This window comes from Cydia splendana, chromosome 24 (genome assembly GCF_910591565.1).
Source record: "Cydia splendana chromosome 24, ilCydSple1.2, whole genome shotgun sequence".
Lineage (NCBI taxonomy): Eukaryota > Metazoa > Arthropoda > Insecta > Lepidoptera > Tortricidae > Cydia > Cydia splendana.
The window spans coordinates 8,869,688-8,884,229 of record NC_085983.1 but is presented as its reverse complement, the minus strand read 5'-3'; the positions used below and the strand labels follow the sequence as shown (position 1 = coordinate 8,884,229).

Genomic DNA, 14,542 nt, shown 5'->3' with positions numbered 1-14,542 from the left:
TTGGTACCGTCGACCGGAGTGAAAGAGAAACGTTTAAACGTGACATGAATTTCTTTCAAAATACTTAACAAATTGTAGCATTTGATTAAAAATAGTAGTAGATTTTGTATGATACAATTTGTGTGGGCAGTTCTTAAGAAATTGTCATGTCAGATCACATTTTAAGTTTTGTCCCTATCCACCCCGGTTGCCGTTATTAGTTACGTTTACCAGTAGACGCCAAATTAAAATGGGCGAAAACTTTGAATTTGACTGGCAACACTAATGAAGTAATGACGCAAACATTTTGACAGATTCACTTCGGCTGCCGCTGCGTTGCGTGGTTCGTGCCTACTCGTGCGCAACAACATATTGCTAATAACAAATTAATTCCAGGAAAACCCGCGATTAACGGTTGTGATTTGTGAAAAAAACTGGATTAAATACATTGGAGTGCAGTGAGTGTTGTTTTTGGACTGACCTTTGACTATACGCAGGTAAGTGCAAAAAAAAAACAAGTAGTTCTCTGTGGTGTTTTCGAAAGTTGAATTTGCAAATTTAATTCGCTATCCGCGCGTCATACGTTTCGTCCCCAGTTCTCAAGCCTCAAAACAGTACTTTTATGAGTTAAATGCGATCAATATCTTGCTTTTTGCTGGTTAAATATGCGTTAGGTCATAATTGTTATGATAATTGTGACTAGGTGCCTACGTTCAGATCGTGGTTTAGGTAAATTAAGGATTACTTGTATGTATATTTGTCATTGAACCGACTAAATAAACGACCATGTATTTTCTGTTCTGCAGTTTTCTCTTATATAGTCTGTATCTTTAGGTATTTAAATAACAGTAAACAAAATCTACCCTCAAACGCCTCCTTAAGCCAGTTGAGGGTAGATGAAAACATTACATGATCAAATAATGTAGGTTGAAGTCAGGTCGCTCAGTGACAGATCCAGGCAGTTTTGTATATGGTTAGTTAACCAATAAATGTTATAACTACCTGAAAATGTACAAATTGTTTACTTTTATTTAAATACCTAAAGATACAGAGTATAGTACCATCGCCCAAATTGTTAATTGTCCATCGGTGGACTTTATTACAAAAGGCATAAGGCCCACCGATGGACAGTTAGGTGTTGATGTAGTGTAGGGACGCCCGGCCGGAAGCAGGCGGGCTGTCGATCGCGTGTCACGTTCATTCAGCCCCGTTCCCTGGAGTCGGAGCTGCAGGTTACTGTCCCAACGGCATTATCTCACCATTCTCCTCAAATCTTCTTGTTTTATCTTATCTTAAGATGGACAGTTAAGAGTGTTGCTGTTTGTACAGTGGCGTTCAAAGGTGCATGGATCGATGTTGACCGTAATGCCTTAATATTAAATACACAATAAAAAATATTTATTTTCAGACAATTACAGTCCACATAATATATAATGGCCATAATATTGCGGTTGAAACATCTCCATGCACTTTTGAACGCCAGTGTACATCTGGTTGACTACTTTATATTAAAACCTGTTTAGGTTCTCGCTGCGCTTAAAATACTTAAACAGCCTTTGGGGTTTACCTGCTACCCGGACTTGTTTACTGTAATTGTAGGCAGTTAGCACATCGCTTATGGCTTGGAATGTAGAGGGTACATAACTATTGTGATATCTGAGAGACCAACCTTTGCTTGGAAAACATACAAGGCATTAAGTCTGTACTTTTTTGATGTGCAAGTTTAAAATAAATTATTACTATTAGATCTCATTACGGGGGTGACATAGTCACTGCGGGACAAAACCCCTTAAAAAAAAAGGATAAAAAAAAAAACTCAAAATTGCACGTCGTCCCAGAGATAAGACCTAGCTAGATCAATTTTTTGCCCCCGATAACCCCTATGTAGCAAATTTCATTGAAATCATTAGAACCATTTCCGAGATCCCCAAAATTATATACAAATAAATATTTTTTGTATCATTGTTCTGTGTTTATTAATAATATTGTTTTTATCCAAGGTTAAATGAAGTGTGTTGTTTGTTAAGTATGCAATTTATGCAATAGGTACATTGGATAATAGATCGAATGACGTAAAATATACAGAATTTTATTATATACAAGAATTGCTTGTTAAAAGGTATAAGATATGAGAATCACAGAATTTAATATAATTGGTTAAGGCAGGGGTCAGCAAACTTTTGATAAGAAGGATCAATTAAGTACATACGTACATTTGACGACCGGTCTGGCCTAGTGGGTAGTGACCCTGCCTATGAAGCCGATGGTCCCGGGTTCGAATCCTGGTAAGGGCATTTATTTGTATGATGATACAGATATTTGTTCCTGAGTCATGGTTGTTTTCTATGTATTTAAGTATTTATATATTATATATATCGTTGTCTGAGTACTCACAACACAAGCTTTCTTGAGCTTACCGTGGGGCTTAGTCAATTTGTGTAAAAATGTCCTGTAATATTTATTATTTATTATTATTATTTATTATTTATACCGAAAAATAAATAAATTTTGTGTTTTGTACAACAAAGAGTTTACACATACATACATACAATATACATTATTGAATTTAAACTCTCAAGAGCCTTATTAACACTATAAATATTTTAGTTATTACTCTTGTATTTTTATTCTGTATATCAGCGGTCGGCAACCTTTTGAATGAATGAATGAATGAATAATATTTATTTCAGGACTAGTCCCATATTATGTTAGTAACAAGTTTATACTACTTAAATTTAGTGTTAGTGCAAAACAACGTAAATAAAATTTAACAAATAAAACTTATAACCTACCTACGTGGAGCGCGATACATGGAGCTGTGTCCATCTCCGCATCAGCGCGGAATCCCAGCGGTCCGCGAACGCGCTCAGGAGCCCGTTGGTGCTGCAGCGAACTCGGGCTAGCAGGGAGGCGCACCGCTTGCGCATTATGGCAGCAAAATCGTCGGTCCGCGCCTCCGCAAACATGCCCGACGCACTACAGTGCCGCGGCAACCCCAACAGAACCCTAAACGCGTTGTTATATTGGACTCGCAAGTCGCTATATGCCCGCTGCGTAAAGTTGACCCACAGACCGCATGTATAAAAAGATTGGCAATATGCCTTGAACAATGTAATTTTCACAGGCAGCCAATTATAAATATTATTCAGGCTTTTAGCAGCCAAGGGCCACATAGCAGTTAACGAAGTGGACGCGGGCCGCACTTTGTTAATATGTATGAGTTTATCAGACATTGTCATTTGTCAATATTGAGGCTCGCGGGCCGCAAGTGAGAGGTTCGTGGGCCGCTGGTTGCCGACCGCTGCTGTATATGAAACATGTTTAGGAGAGCCTGGGTTTCCATTTTAGAGCATTAATCATAAACAGAGAGGCCTTCCACAAACCACATTGTTTGTTCGTCTACCGCCTCTATCACTTAAATATGCACGAGCGATAGAGAGGCAGATAACAAAATTTCGATTTTGAATATTTGCATTTAGCCCTTAGTGCAAGATGACAGTGCAATTGTTGTAAATGGTTTTTTTTTATTTATTTAATAGTTTTGACTGTAAGGCGCCCGTCTGTTTACATTTTGGTAAGGCCATGGCCTTGATGTTATTGGCCAGACAATTATTGATCTGCCTTGAAAACATGTGGAAAGTGAACTGCCAGTTTCAGCAATATTATTGGCTTGGAAAGTGAAGGTCTTATGGTCCAATTAAAGGTTCCATCACACAGGCGCGTTTACCGGGCGGGGCGTGAGCGGCGCGTGAGCGTTTTATATGTAAAAGCGGCGCGTACCGCTCACGCCCCGCCCGGAAAAATCGCCGTTTATGCTTCCTATGTAGCCCTCAAAATGGCAGTACCTACGAGTACTATGCATAAGGAAACGTACCTACGAGAACGGTAGATGGTAGCACTTGTTTTGGCAATGTACCTACATGTGCACATATGTTTACGATTCAGGCCACAAGATGGCAGACGCTCCAATGCAATCCTAAGATTCCTAAGTACCTACATTTACTCGGTTTATTTAAATTTTTACCTAAAATGAATCTCAGTCTCAGTCTCAAACTAAACTTACCGCACCATCAGTCAGTTGTCTAATATAAGGTTAATTTTAATATAAATCTGTATTGAAATAGTGCCTTATTGACAACAGAAAATAAGGACCATTATGATTTAAAAGACATATTTTCGGTGATTATGTTATCAACAGTGTCAATGTGGTTGAATATTAATATACTTAGTTATTTATGTAACTGGTCTAGAGCTCTGATAAGTGGTAGGTTTTTATTAATTAATGCGGGATTTAACCGCGAATATAATTTACATAAAATGTTAGTTATTTTGAGTATATTTGTTCCATGGTTGGATGAAGTTTCTTAAGAAAAGACCTTCCTTCCTTTAAAGTAATGACGCTTAATTAACACGAGAGAATTTGGCACATTGACCCGCCTGTTCCTGTCTCTACTGCACGCACGTAATTAGGTATATTGCTGTCACGCTCGCACATGTGTGAACCGTTTAAATGGCAATTTCACACAGTTTACTAAATATAATGAAACAGTCATATTTACCTAGTAAAGAATTGGTATTTCAGCCTAAACCTCAAACTGACGCACAGTTGATAGCAACACTATAGTTATTCATGTACGAGTATACCTACCTAATAAAAGTAATCAAGTCATACATAAATGGTCATTCACGTGGCACGTGGGCAATGCATGGTCAATAATTGCTTATTACTTCACTAGCGACCCGCGCCGGCTTCGCACGGACTTGTCATGCCAAGTGTGACAGCACGTATAGGGACCGTGCGCGTTGGTGGGTCTGCCATCTTGTGGCCTGAATCGGAAACATATGTGCACATGTACATTGCCAAAGCAAGTGCTACCATCTACCGTTCTCGTCGGTACGTTTCCTTGTGCATAGTAGGTTCTGCCATCTTGTGGGCTACATCGGAAGCATAAACGACACATTTACGCCTCGCGCCAAAATTCTGTTGCCCATGCCCCCTATAGTTTTCACGGGGCCTATTAACGAGCTATCTTTTTCCTATGAAAATGGGTGGGAGGGGGTATATAAAATCGAAATTAGGCGTGATGTAATTAATGGTTGACCCTTGTCGAAATATTCGGTCGAACGCGACACACACACTCTCATACATTTAGTTCTTTCACTTTATCGTGACCAAAGCCAAAAGCAAAGCAAAAAGCAAAATGTAAAGCGTGCCATTGCCGTGGACATCCATTATTGTATTGTAATAGTATAAAAGCGAACATTGTATTGATATTGTATAGATGAGAGACACAATATGTTTATTTAATTTATCGCAGCTAAGTCAATTAACAACTTATAAAATACGACTTAACCGCTAATAAATAATATGGAATAACTCTAATTAATAATGTAACAGCGATATTAAATATATATACACACACACACAGTAACAGTGTATAGCAATATTGGTATTCATCTGCTGTATTACTTATTATGTCTTCCTATTGGCAAGCATTATTGCTGTATGGAGATCCCAAGACATGCCAATTTCCAAGGAGGATAAAATCGTAAAGCTTAACGCAGATGGCGTTGCAATCGTTTAGTTGCCAAATTCACTGAGTTCGAATTCTGTCCAAATAAACTTTACACTAGATTTTTTATTGATTAAAAAACCTTTACTGAGCCTCACAGTGACAGAAATAGTTATTTGTACAACAAGAGATCAAAGTTTGATATTTCTTCGAGTGCTTATTTTGAGTCCCGTGCAAGCGAAAGATTCTATAATAGATTCACGAGCGTAGCGAGCTAATTTAGAATCTTGAGCGTAGTAAGGGATTCAAAAGCGCACGAGATGTAAATAACTTTGATCTCGTGTAGTACACAAAATTTTTCACCCTAAGCAGTGAGAACATACCTAGAGGGACAGAGATAATAGAACCCAAGTATATCGAACTTTTATTAGACCCCGCATGTTGAAATGACATTTGACTATAAAGGTCACTTGAATGTCATTTTGCTCACTGAGTGAGACAAAATGACTCAGTGAGCAAAATCGCATTTTGCTCACTGTTTTTAAGAAGCAAAGTACCCTTGTTCGAGCTGCTGAGGTGAAAACCCTATTTTTCATAAGCACCTTTCGGAGGAAGAAGAAGAAATCTGCTAACGGAATTTAAAATTTTGAAATAAGTAAAAACGGAGAAAAATACCAGCTCGGGCTAGAGCCGCAGTAGGGTGTAGGGTAATCTTCGATAGCTCAAGCTCAGTTATTGGTAGAGTGGTACGCGAGTTCAAATCTCGGTCGAGGTAGTGAATTTTTGATATTATTTCTTAATTTATTTGATGCTTATTAAATGCAATAAGAAATAGGAGAGGCATGATGTTAGGACACCTTATACGGCATGACAACTTTTTCCTAAACATCCTGGAAGGCGGGATTGAAAAAACAAGAGAAGGAGGAAGACCTAGAATCACTTATCTCAGCCAAATAAAAAATAATGCGTCGTATGAGGAAATTAAAAGACTGGCACAAGAAAGAAATGAGTGGCGATTACTCCGCCGACAAGAGCAAAGCTCTTAAATTATGATGATGATGAATTTATTTGAAAGTCCTGTTGTAAGTTAAGGGGCCCACTGATTAACAGTCCGCCGGACGGTATCGGCCTGTCAGTTGTTCGGAACTGTCAAAATTTTGTTCTGACAGGCCGATACCGTCCGGCGGACTGTTAATCAGTGGGCCCCTTTAAATTAAAATGTGTGAAAATCGTGAAAGTTTATACAACACTTTAATAACTGGCCTTTTTAACACCCTTCTGTCGGATGGCCTCGAAATCGCTCGGCTATCTATATATAGCATAATGTGTGTATGTTGTTTTGTAACCTGAATTCGTTTCGCATCTGTTTGACCTTGCTTCTGTACACTTTGGTCGCATAGGTACCGTAGGTATGCTCAACATTGACTATAGTTCGTTTTTAGGGTTCCGTACCCAAAGGGTAAAACGGGACCCTATTACTAAGACTCCGCTGTCCGTCCGTCCGTCCGTCCGTCCGTCCGTCCGTCCGTCCGTCCGTCTGTCTGTCACCAGGCTGTATCTCACGAACCGTGATTTTCACAGATGATGTATTTCTGTTGCCGCTATAACAACAAATACTAAAAACAGAATAAAATAAAGATTTAAGTGGGGCTCCCATACAACAAACGTGATTCTTGACCGAAGTTAAGCAACGTCGGGCGGGGTCAGTACTTGGATGGGTGACCGTTTTTTTTTTGCCGTTTTTTTGCATTATGGTACGGAACCCTTCGTGCGCGAGTCCGACTCGCACTTGCCCGGTTGTTTTTTTTAGTATTAGAAAAAGACTACGCGATCTTGACGTATCTTTTAATTGAAAAACGCTTTTAATTTAAAAATCAGTAACTATTACCTATTACTTATAAAAGCAAAAGAATGTAAATAATCGTATATGAATTATATGATTCATGTGTGTGTTTATCAATAAAAAGACACGTCAAGATTGTTTACCTTTTTTCTAATGCTAAAAAAAGCGGCTAAGTGCGAGTCGGACTCGCCCATGAAGGGTTCCGTAGCAGCAAGTAACATAATAAAATTGCGGTTTACGATTTATGACGTATTAAAAAAAAAACTACTTACTAGATCTCGTTCAAACCAATTTTCGGTGGAAGTTTGTATGGTAATGTACATCATATAATTTTTTTAGATTTATTATTCTCTTATTTTAGAAGTTACAGGGGGGACACACACACACACACATTCTACCACTTTGGAAGTGTCTCTCGCGCAAACTATTCAGTTTAGAAAAAAAATATATTAGAAACCTCAATATCATTTTTGAAGACCTATTATTTATAGATACCCCACACGTATGGGTTTGATGAAAAAATATTTTTGAGTTTCAGTTCTAAGTATGGGGACCCCTAAAATTTTTTGTTCGGAAAAAAGTGGCTGTGACATACGGACGGACAGACAGACAGACAGACATGACGAATCCATAAGGGTTCCGTTTTTTTGCCATTTGGCTACGGAACCCTAATATATAAAAAATATATATATTTGAAATTCTCACAATGAGCTCTCTTTCATTTGACATATAACACGATATAGTTTGGAAAACTTTTTTTTAAAATTTTCTCATTTACCTCCCAAAAGTGGCCCCCATGTTTAAAATTCATTTATTTACGTTACATGTCCGTCTTTGAGTCACTAATTTACATATGTGTACCAAATTTCAACTTAATTGGTCCAGTAGTTGCCAAGAAAATAGGCTGTGACAGACGGACAGACAGACAGACAGAAGAACGAGTGATCCTATAATAAGGGTTCCGTTTTTTCCTTTTGAGGTACGGAACCCTAAAAAGCAAATAAGTAGTAGATCGCGGCAAATTACGCGGGAAATCCTATTAAAAGTGATTTATTTAGTTGGGTTTGAACGAATATGGTTACTTAAGTTGCTTGTTCTACTCAACATTCCCGAGCGTTCCCGGAATCTCCCGAACCCGTCCGACAGGCATGACGTCACGTACCAGCCGGTGCATGGTACAGTCGCCATCAGATATATCGGAGCGGCCAAGGTGTTCACATTATCTGAACACGCACTCTAATGATCTAAGATCCCACATATATGGTCGACCTTCACTAATTTGTCTGACGGATGAAACTATGAAAATACGAAAGAAAATATGTTCCAGAACATAAATAAATAGGGTTGCCTAAAGAAATATTTTCGGCAAATTTCACCGATTTGTCTGACGAACGAAATAAGTTTCAATGGAAAGTATACAACTTGTACAACATAAATCATCTAGGTTGCCTATCTTTTTCCGGTCACTATTATGTGGTTGCCGTGTTTAAAGAGGTGATTTTATATCGATAATTGCACTCATCTGTCTGACGCTTGAATTATACATCAAAATGATGGTAATTTTGTTGCAAATACAATGGTATAGGGTTGCCTGCGAAAATCCGGTCACAAATAAGGGTTGCCACGCTTTTAGTTAAAATAAAAAGGGAAGCCTTTTAGCGATAACTCATAAACGGCTTAACTGATTAAGTTTGTTATAATTTTATTTGATTGAGTTTTTTAAGCACTATTTTCATGATTTTTTTCATAGTTTTTGGACAGATGGTTCAAAAGTTAGAAGGAAAAACCTTTTTTTTTTTCTTTCTAAACGATTATTTCCGAAATGATTCACTTTATCAAGAAATGTTGTTTGAAGATCCCTATTTACTTTGAAAGGCCTATCCAACGACACCCCACACTATGAGGTTGAAACTATAAAAAAATTGTCACACACATTTTGTTTCTTCCAAAGCGATTATTTCCGAAAATATTCGTGTCGTTGGATAGGCCTTTCGAAATAAATAGGGGTCTTTAAACAACATTTCTTGATAAAGTGAATCATTTCGGAAATAATCGTTTAGAAAGAAAAAAAAAGATTTTTCCTTCTAACTTTTGAACCCTCTGTCCAAAAAATATGAAAAAAATCATTAAAATAGTGCTTAAAAAACTCAATCAAATAAAATTAAAACAAACTTGATCAGTTAAGCCGTTTATGAGTTATCGCTAAAAGCCTTCCCTTCTTATTTTAATTAAAAGCCTGGCAACCCTTATTTGTGACCGGATTTTCGCAGGCAACCCTACACCATTGTATTTTCAATAAAATGACCATCATTTTGATATATAATTCAAGCGTCAGACAGATGAGTGCAATTATCGATATAAAATCACCTCTGTAAACACGGCAACCACATAATAGTGACCGGAAAAAGATAGGCAACCTAGATGATTTATGTTGTACAAGTTGTATACTTTCCATTGAAACTTATTTTGTTCGTCAGACAAATCGGTGAAATTTACAGAAAAAAATTTTTTTTCAAAAGTTTATTAAAAATAGCCTTGACCATATTTCTTTAGGCAACCCTATTTATTTATGTTCTGGAACATATTTTCTTTCATATTTTCATAGTTTCATCCGTCAGACAAATTAGTGAAGGTCGACCATATGTGGGATCTCCTACTATAACGCCTTGACAATAGAGGCGTGTTCAGACATTTGTGAGCGCCTTGACCGCTCTGATATATCTGATGGCGACTGTACTAGAGTCGGACCTGGGGGTAGGGTTACCAGACGTCAGGTTTGTCAGGAATGCGTCCGGAATACGAAAATCTCAGGAATTTTTGTGAATTAACAGACTTTTTATTATGTACCTAAAAAGGTACTCTACTCAAATTTACTTACATATAAATCCAAAATAAATAATTTTAAACAATGTATCAAGCATACATACTCGTAGATATCGTTTACGGCTAGCCCCCCGTCGCCGATGTGAGCGTCAGGAAAAATATTAGCAAATCAGGAATTTTGTCAGGAAATTCCAAATTTGGATCTGGTAACCCTACCTGGGGGCCGATTTTTGAACTTCGACCGCTCGATTTCGTGTGTTTCGTTCAATAATATCTCGACTACTAGGCATTTAAATTCTACTAATAGAATTGAAAACGAGTGGTCAGTACCACTAGATTCCCAATATCTATCGCTCGTATTTCAAAAATTAGCATTTCGCCTTTTTCCACCGATTTTCGAGTGACGAAATCGAACGATCGAAATTCAAAAATCGGCCCCCTGGGGAGCGATATTTAAATTTCGATCGTTCGATTTCGTGTGGCTCCCTTCAATACTATCTCCACTACTAGGCATTTAATTTCTACTAAGTAGGTACAGAAATAGGGACTACTTTTGTATGGAAAAACGGTTTCGGTGCGGCTGTCCACTTTCGTCTTAATAGGGTATTTTCCTACTAGTCAAATCAGTTACATTTGTAGAACTGTCAACACGATTTGCTAATATCATAGTCTAATAAAACATGGTCTTCCATTCCCAGAGTGACACGGGCCTACGTCACAACAACATGGCCGCTATATATAGCGCTATCGCATATTATCATATAGCGCTGTCGCATGATGACGTAGGCCCGTGTCAGTTAGGTGACCTAGAAAAGACGGGAATGGAGTACCAGGCGGAGTATATTATTATACCATGGCTAATATGGAATTTATATGAAACATTACATCGTGACGTCACGGTCAACTCACCTACTTTTTATATTTCTATCCGATTTATTAAATAGAACTTGCGTTTAAAAATAACTCCTATCTGTGTGTTTCTAATAATTAACTGGTGCTTTATTTCATGCATGGTGTAAAATAATTTATTTTAAAGACAGTATAATACCCTATTTCTAAACTGCGACGTAAACACTAAACTAGAGTTAGACCACGAGAAGTCTGCATCGATTTGATAGCACACGCAGTGCTAGTGTCACTTATACGTCATAATTTCATAGAAGTTTGACGTTTAAAATAACACTTGCACTGCGTCTGCTAACAAAATCGTTGCAGACTTTTCTTGATCTAACACTAGACTGTTTGTTACGGCTGAACCGCTGAAATGATGTCATATCCGGTGTTATACTAATGATACTTGATTACCGATAAATTGATAACGGTCCTTGTCTGAGGGGCTACCGCGAAAACCGAAATTCGCAAATTGCGGGGATCTTACTCTTTTACTCCAATGAAGGCGTAATTAGAGTGACAGAGAAAAATGCCCGCAATTGACGATTTTCGGTATTGGCGGTAGCCCTACTGTTATCAGTGATGTCATCTCGTCAGTAGATGTTGATTATTGATATTGTGATAACTGATAACGTCTACTTAACCATTAAGTGGATAGAAATGCATGAACAGTGGTGTCAGAATTATGGTCTACCGTGTAAATAAATGAATACTATAAATAAATAAATAAATATTAGGGGACATCTTACACAGATCAAACCTAGCCCCAAACTAAGCAAAGCTTGTACTATGGGTACTAGGCGACGATATACATACTTGTATAGATAAATACATACTTATATACATAGAAAACAACCATGACTCAGGAACAAATATTAGTGTTCATCACACAAATAAATGCCCTTACTGGGATTCGAACCCAGGACCATCGGCTTAGCAGACAGGGTCACTATCCACTAGACCAGACCGGTCGTCAAACACCACCCGGACTATGGGACATTTATACACAAATTGACTAAGCCCCACGGTAAACTCAAGAAGGCTTGTGTTGTGGGTATTCAGACAACAATATATATACCTACCTAATATATAAATACATAGAAAAAGAACCATGACTCAGGAATAAATGTCTGTGTTATCAGTCATCACACAAATAAATGCTCTTACCGAGATTCGAACCCGGGACCATCGGCTTTATAGGCATTTTCACTACCCACTAGGCCAGACCGGTTGTCAGAAAGATCTTAGAAAACCAATAACAAAGAATAATATGTCTAATCAATTCAGTTTTTGGGATTCGAAGAACTTTTAAGCGTTGCCCACGTACTAGTATTTTTGGGGTTCCGTACTCAAAGGGTAAAAACGGGACCCTATTTACTAAGAGTCCGCTGGCTGTCTGCCACCAGGCTATATCTCATGAACCGTGATAGCTAGACAGTTGAAATTTTCACAGATGATGTATTTTTGTTGCCGCTATTACAACAAATACTAAAAACAGAATAAAATAAATATTTAAGTGGGGCTTCCATACAACAAACGTGATTTTTTTGCCGTTGCGTAATGGTACGGAACGGAACCCTTCGTGCGCGAGTCCGACTCGCACTGGCCGGGTTTTTTTTATACCATTGAGACACAACTAAGGTACGTAGCAGTGCGAATTTGTCATTGAATATTTTCAGAAGTACATTTGAATTGCAAAAACGGGGCCTATTGGGAGATAAGTATGTAGATATAGAGTTGGCATAGCAAACTAGGAGAGTACAATACAATAATATATGAATATTATTATCAGAATGCGAGATAAAACTAAAATATCAAGGTCTATTTTGTTTGTTTGACTTTTAAAATATAACAAAACATAGTAGCCAGCTATATGTGCATACACACCGCAGTCACAGTCTATAAAACAATTCAGTCATTCGACGAAGCCGTCTAGACAGGGCAATAGTTCGGCGTGCGAAGGGTGGGTCGTGCGCACCCGAGCTGCATACATCGCCATTCTTAGTAGCTAGGTACTACTTACAGGGCTAGCGTGTCTTATTTGAAATGTGCAGTTTTTTGGGCAGTTGTGTAAAAGTCTGTGACAACCCTACTGTGTTCTTGTGCGGGCATTTACACAAACTCCACTGTGCCGTAGTTAACTTTTGTGGAGTTTTCTGTTATTTAGTACTAATACCTACAGTCACCTGCAATGATATGTTACACAACGAAGGCCGCAAAAATATCTGTCAAAAACTTATTATTAGAGCCATAAGAGCGTGTCACATATTTTTGCGGCCTTCGAAGATTAACATTAATATGTTACTCGTAGGTGTTAAATATTATTTTCACCTCAGCAGCTCGAACAAGGGTACTTTGCTTCTTAAAAACAGTGAACAAAATGCGATTTTGCTCACTGAGTCATTTTGTCTCACTCTTTGAGCAAAATCGCATTTTGCTCACTGAGTTGTCTCACTCAGTGAGCAAAATGCGATTTTGCTCACTGAGTGAGACAAAATGACATTCAAGTGACCTTTATAGTCAAATGTCATTTCAACATGCGGGGTCTAATACAAGTTCGATATACTTGGGTTCTATTATCTCTGTCCCTCTAGGTATGTTCTCACTGCTTAGGGTGAAAAATTTTGTGTACTACACGAGATCAAAGTTATTTACATCTCGTGCGCTTTTGAATCCGTTACTACGCTCAAGATTCTAAATTAGATTCACGAGCGTAGCGAGAGTTATAGAATCTTTCGCTTGCACGGGACTCAAAATAAGCACTCGAAGAAATATCAAACTTTGATCTCTTGTTGTACAAATAACTATTAATGTTACTCTTAGGTTACTTGGAGGTGAATGTACCTTAAATTCTAAATAGGTTCGAAAACCACCGCGAATGTCAGCATTTGTTATAAAATAAGAGATAAGCCGTCACGCGGGTATGAAGTTCATCTGTGCGTTAAAATTATCTGTTTACACACTTTATTGGCACGTCTAGGCCACAGTTCAGCGTGATAACGTTTATATCGACTAGTCGTTAACGACAGGGGTTTTCCAAGTATCGATTAAGTACGCTAACGCAAACTATATCGCAATGTCTGGCTTCGTATGTGTAGGTATGTACGTAGAGGCATTCCGTCTTGGCTGGTAACACGCATAATACGAATATTATTCCTATACACTACATACAATACAGCTCAGAAGTCCAAACTCGGGGTTTGTCGGAGAGCTATGGAGCGCAGCCATTGACGTATTATATCTAAAGACTGGCCTTACAGGCACTAAAAATGGTACTAGTTCAGCGGTTTCACTCACGAATTCGAGCAAATCGTGCAGTCTAACGCAACTAATTGCGACCAATTGCGCGCGTGATGCGAACTCATCAACCAATCGCGTGCGTGATGCGAACTCATCAACCAATCGCGTGCGCGATGCGAACTCATCAACCAATCGCGTTGTAGCGGTGTCACACCGCTGTACTGGCCCCGTTCTTATTGCTTATTTGCCCAGT

At 38.3% G+C, this 14,542-nt stretch overlaps 1 protein-coding gene across 1 annotated transcript in view; it reads left to right on the top strand.

Annotated features, from left to right (window-relative positions):
* The first annotated feature begins 322 nt into the window (after nt 1-322).
* LOC134802345 (uncharacterized) overlaps nt 323-14,542 on the top strand; it is a 39,825-nt gene continuing 25,605 nt past the window's right edge. The window contains exon 1 of the mRNA XM_063774959.1: nt 323-476. The gene's annotated coding sequence lies outside the window, so the exon portion shown is untranslated. The remainder of the gene's footprint in view (nt 477-14,542) is intronic.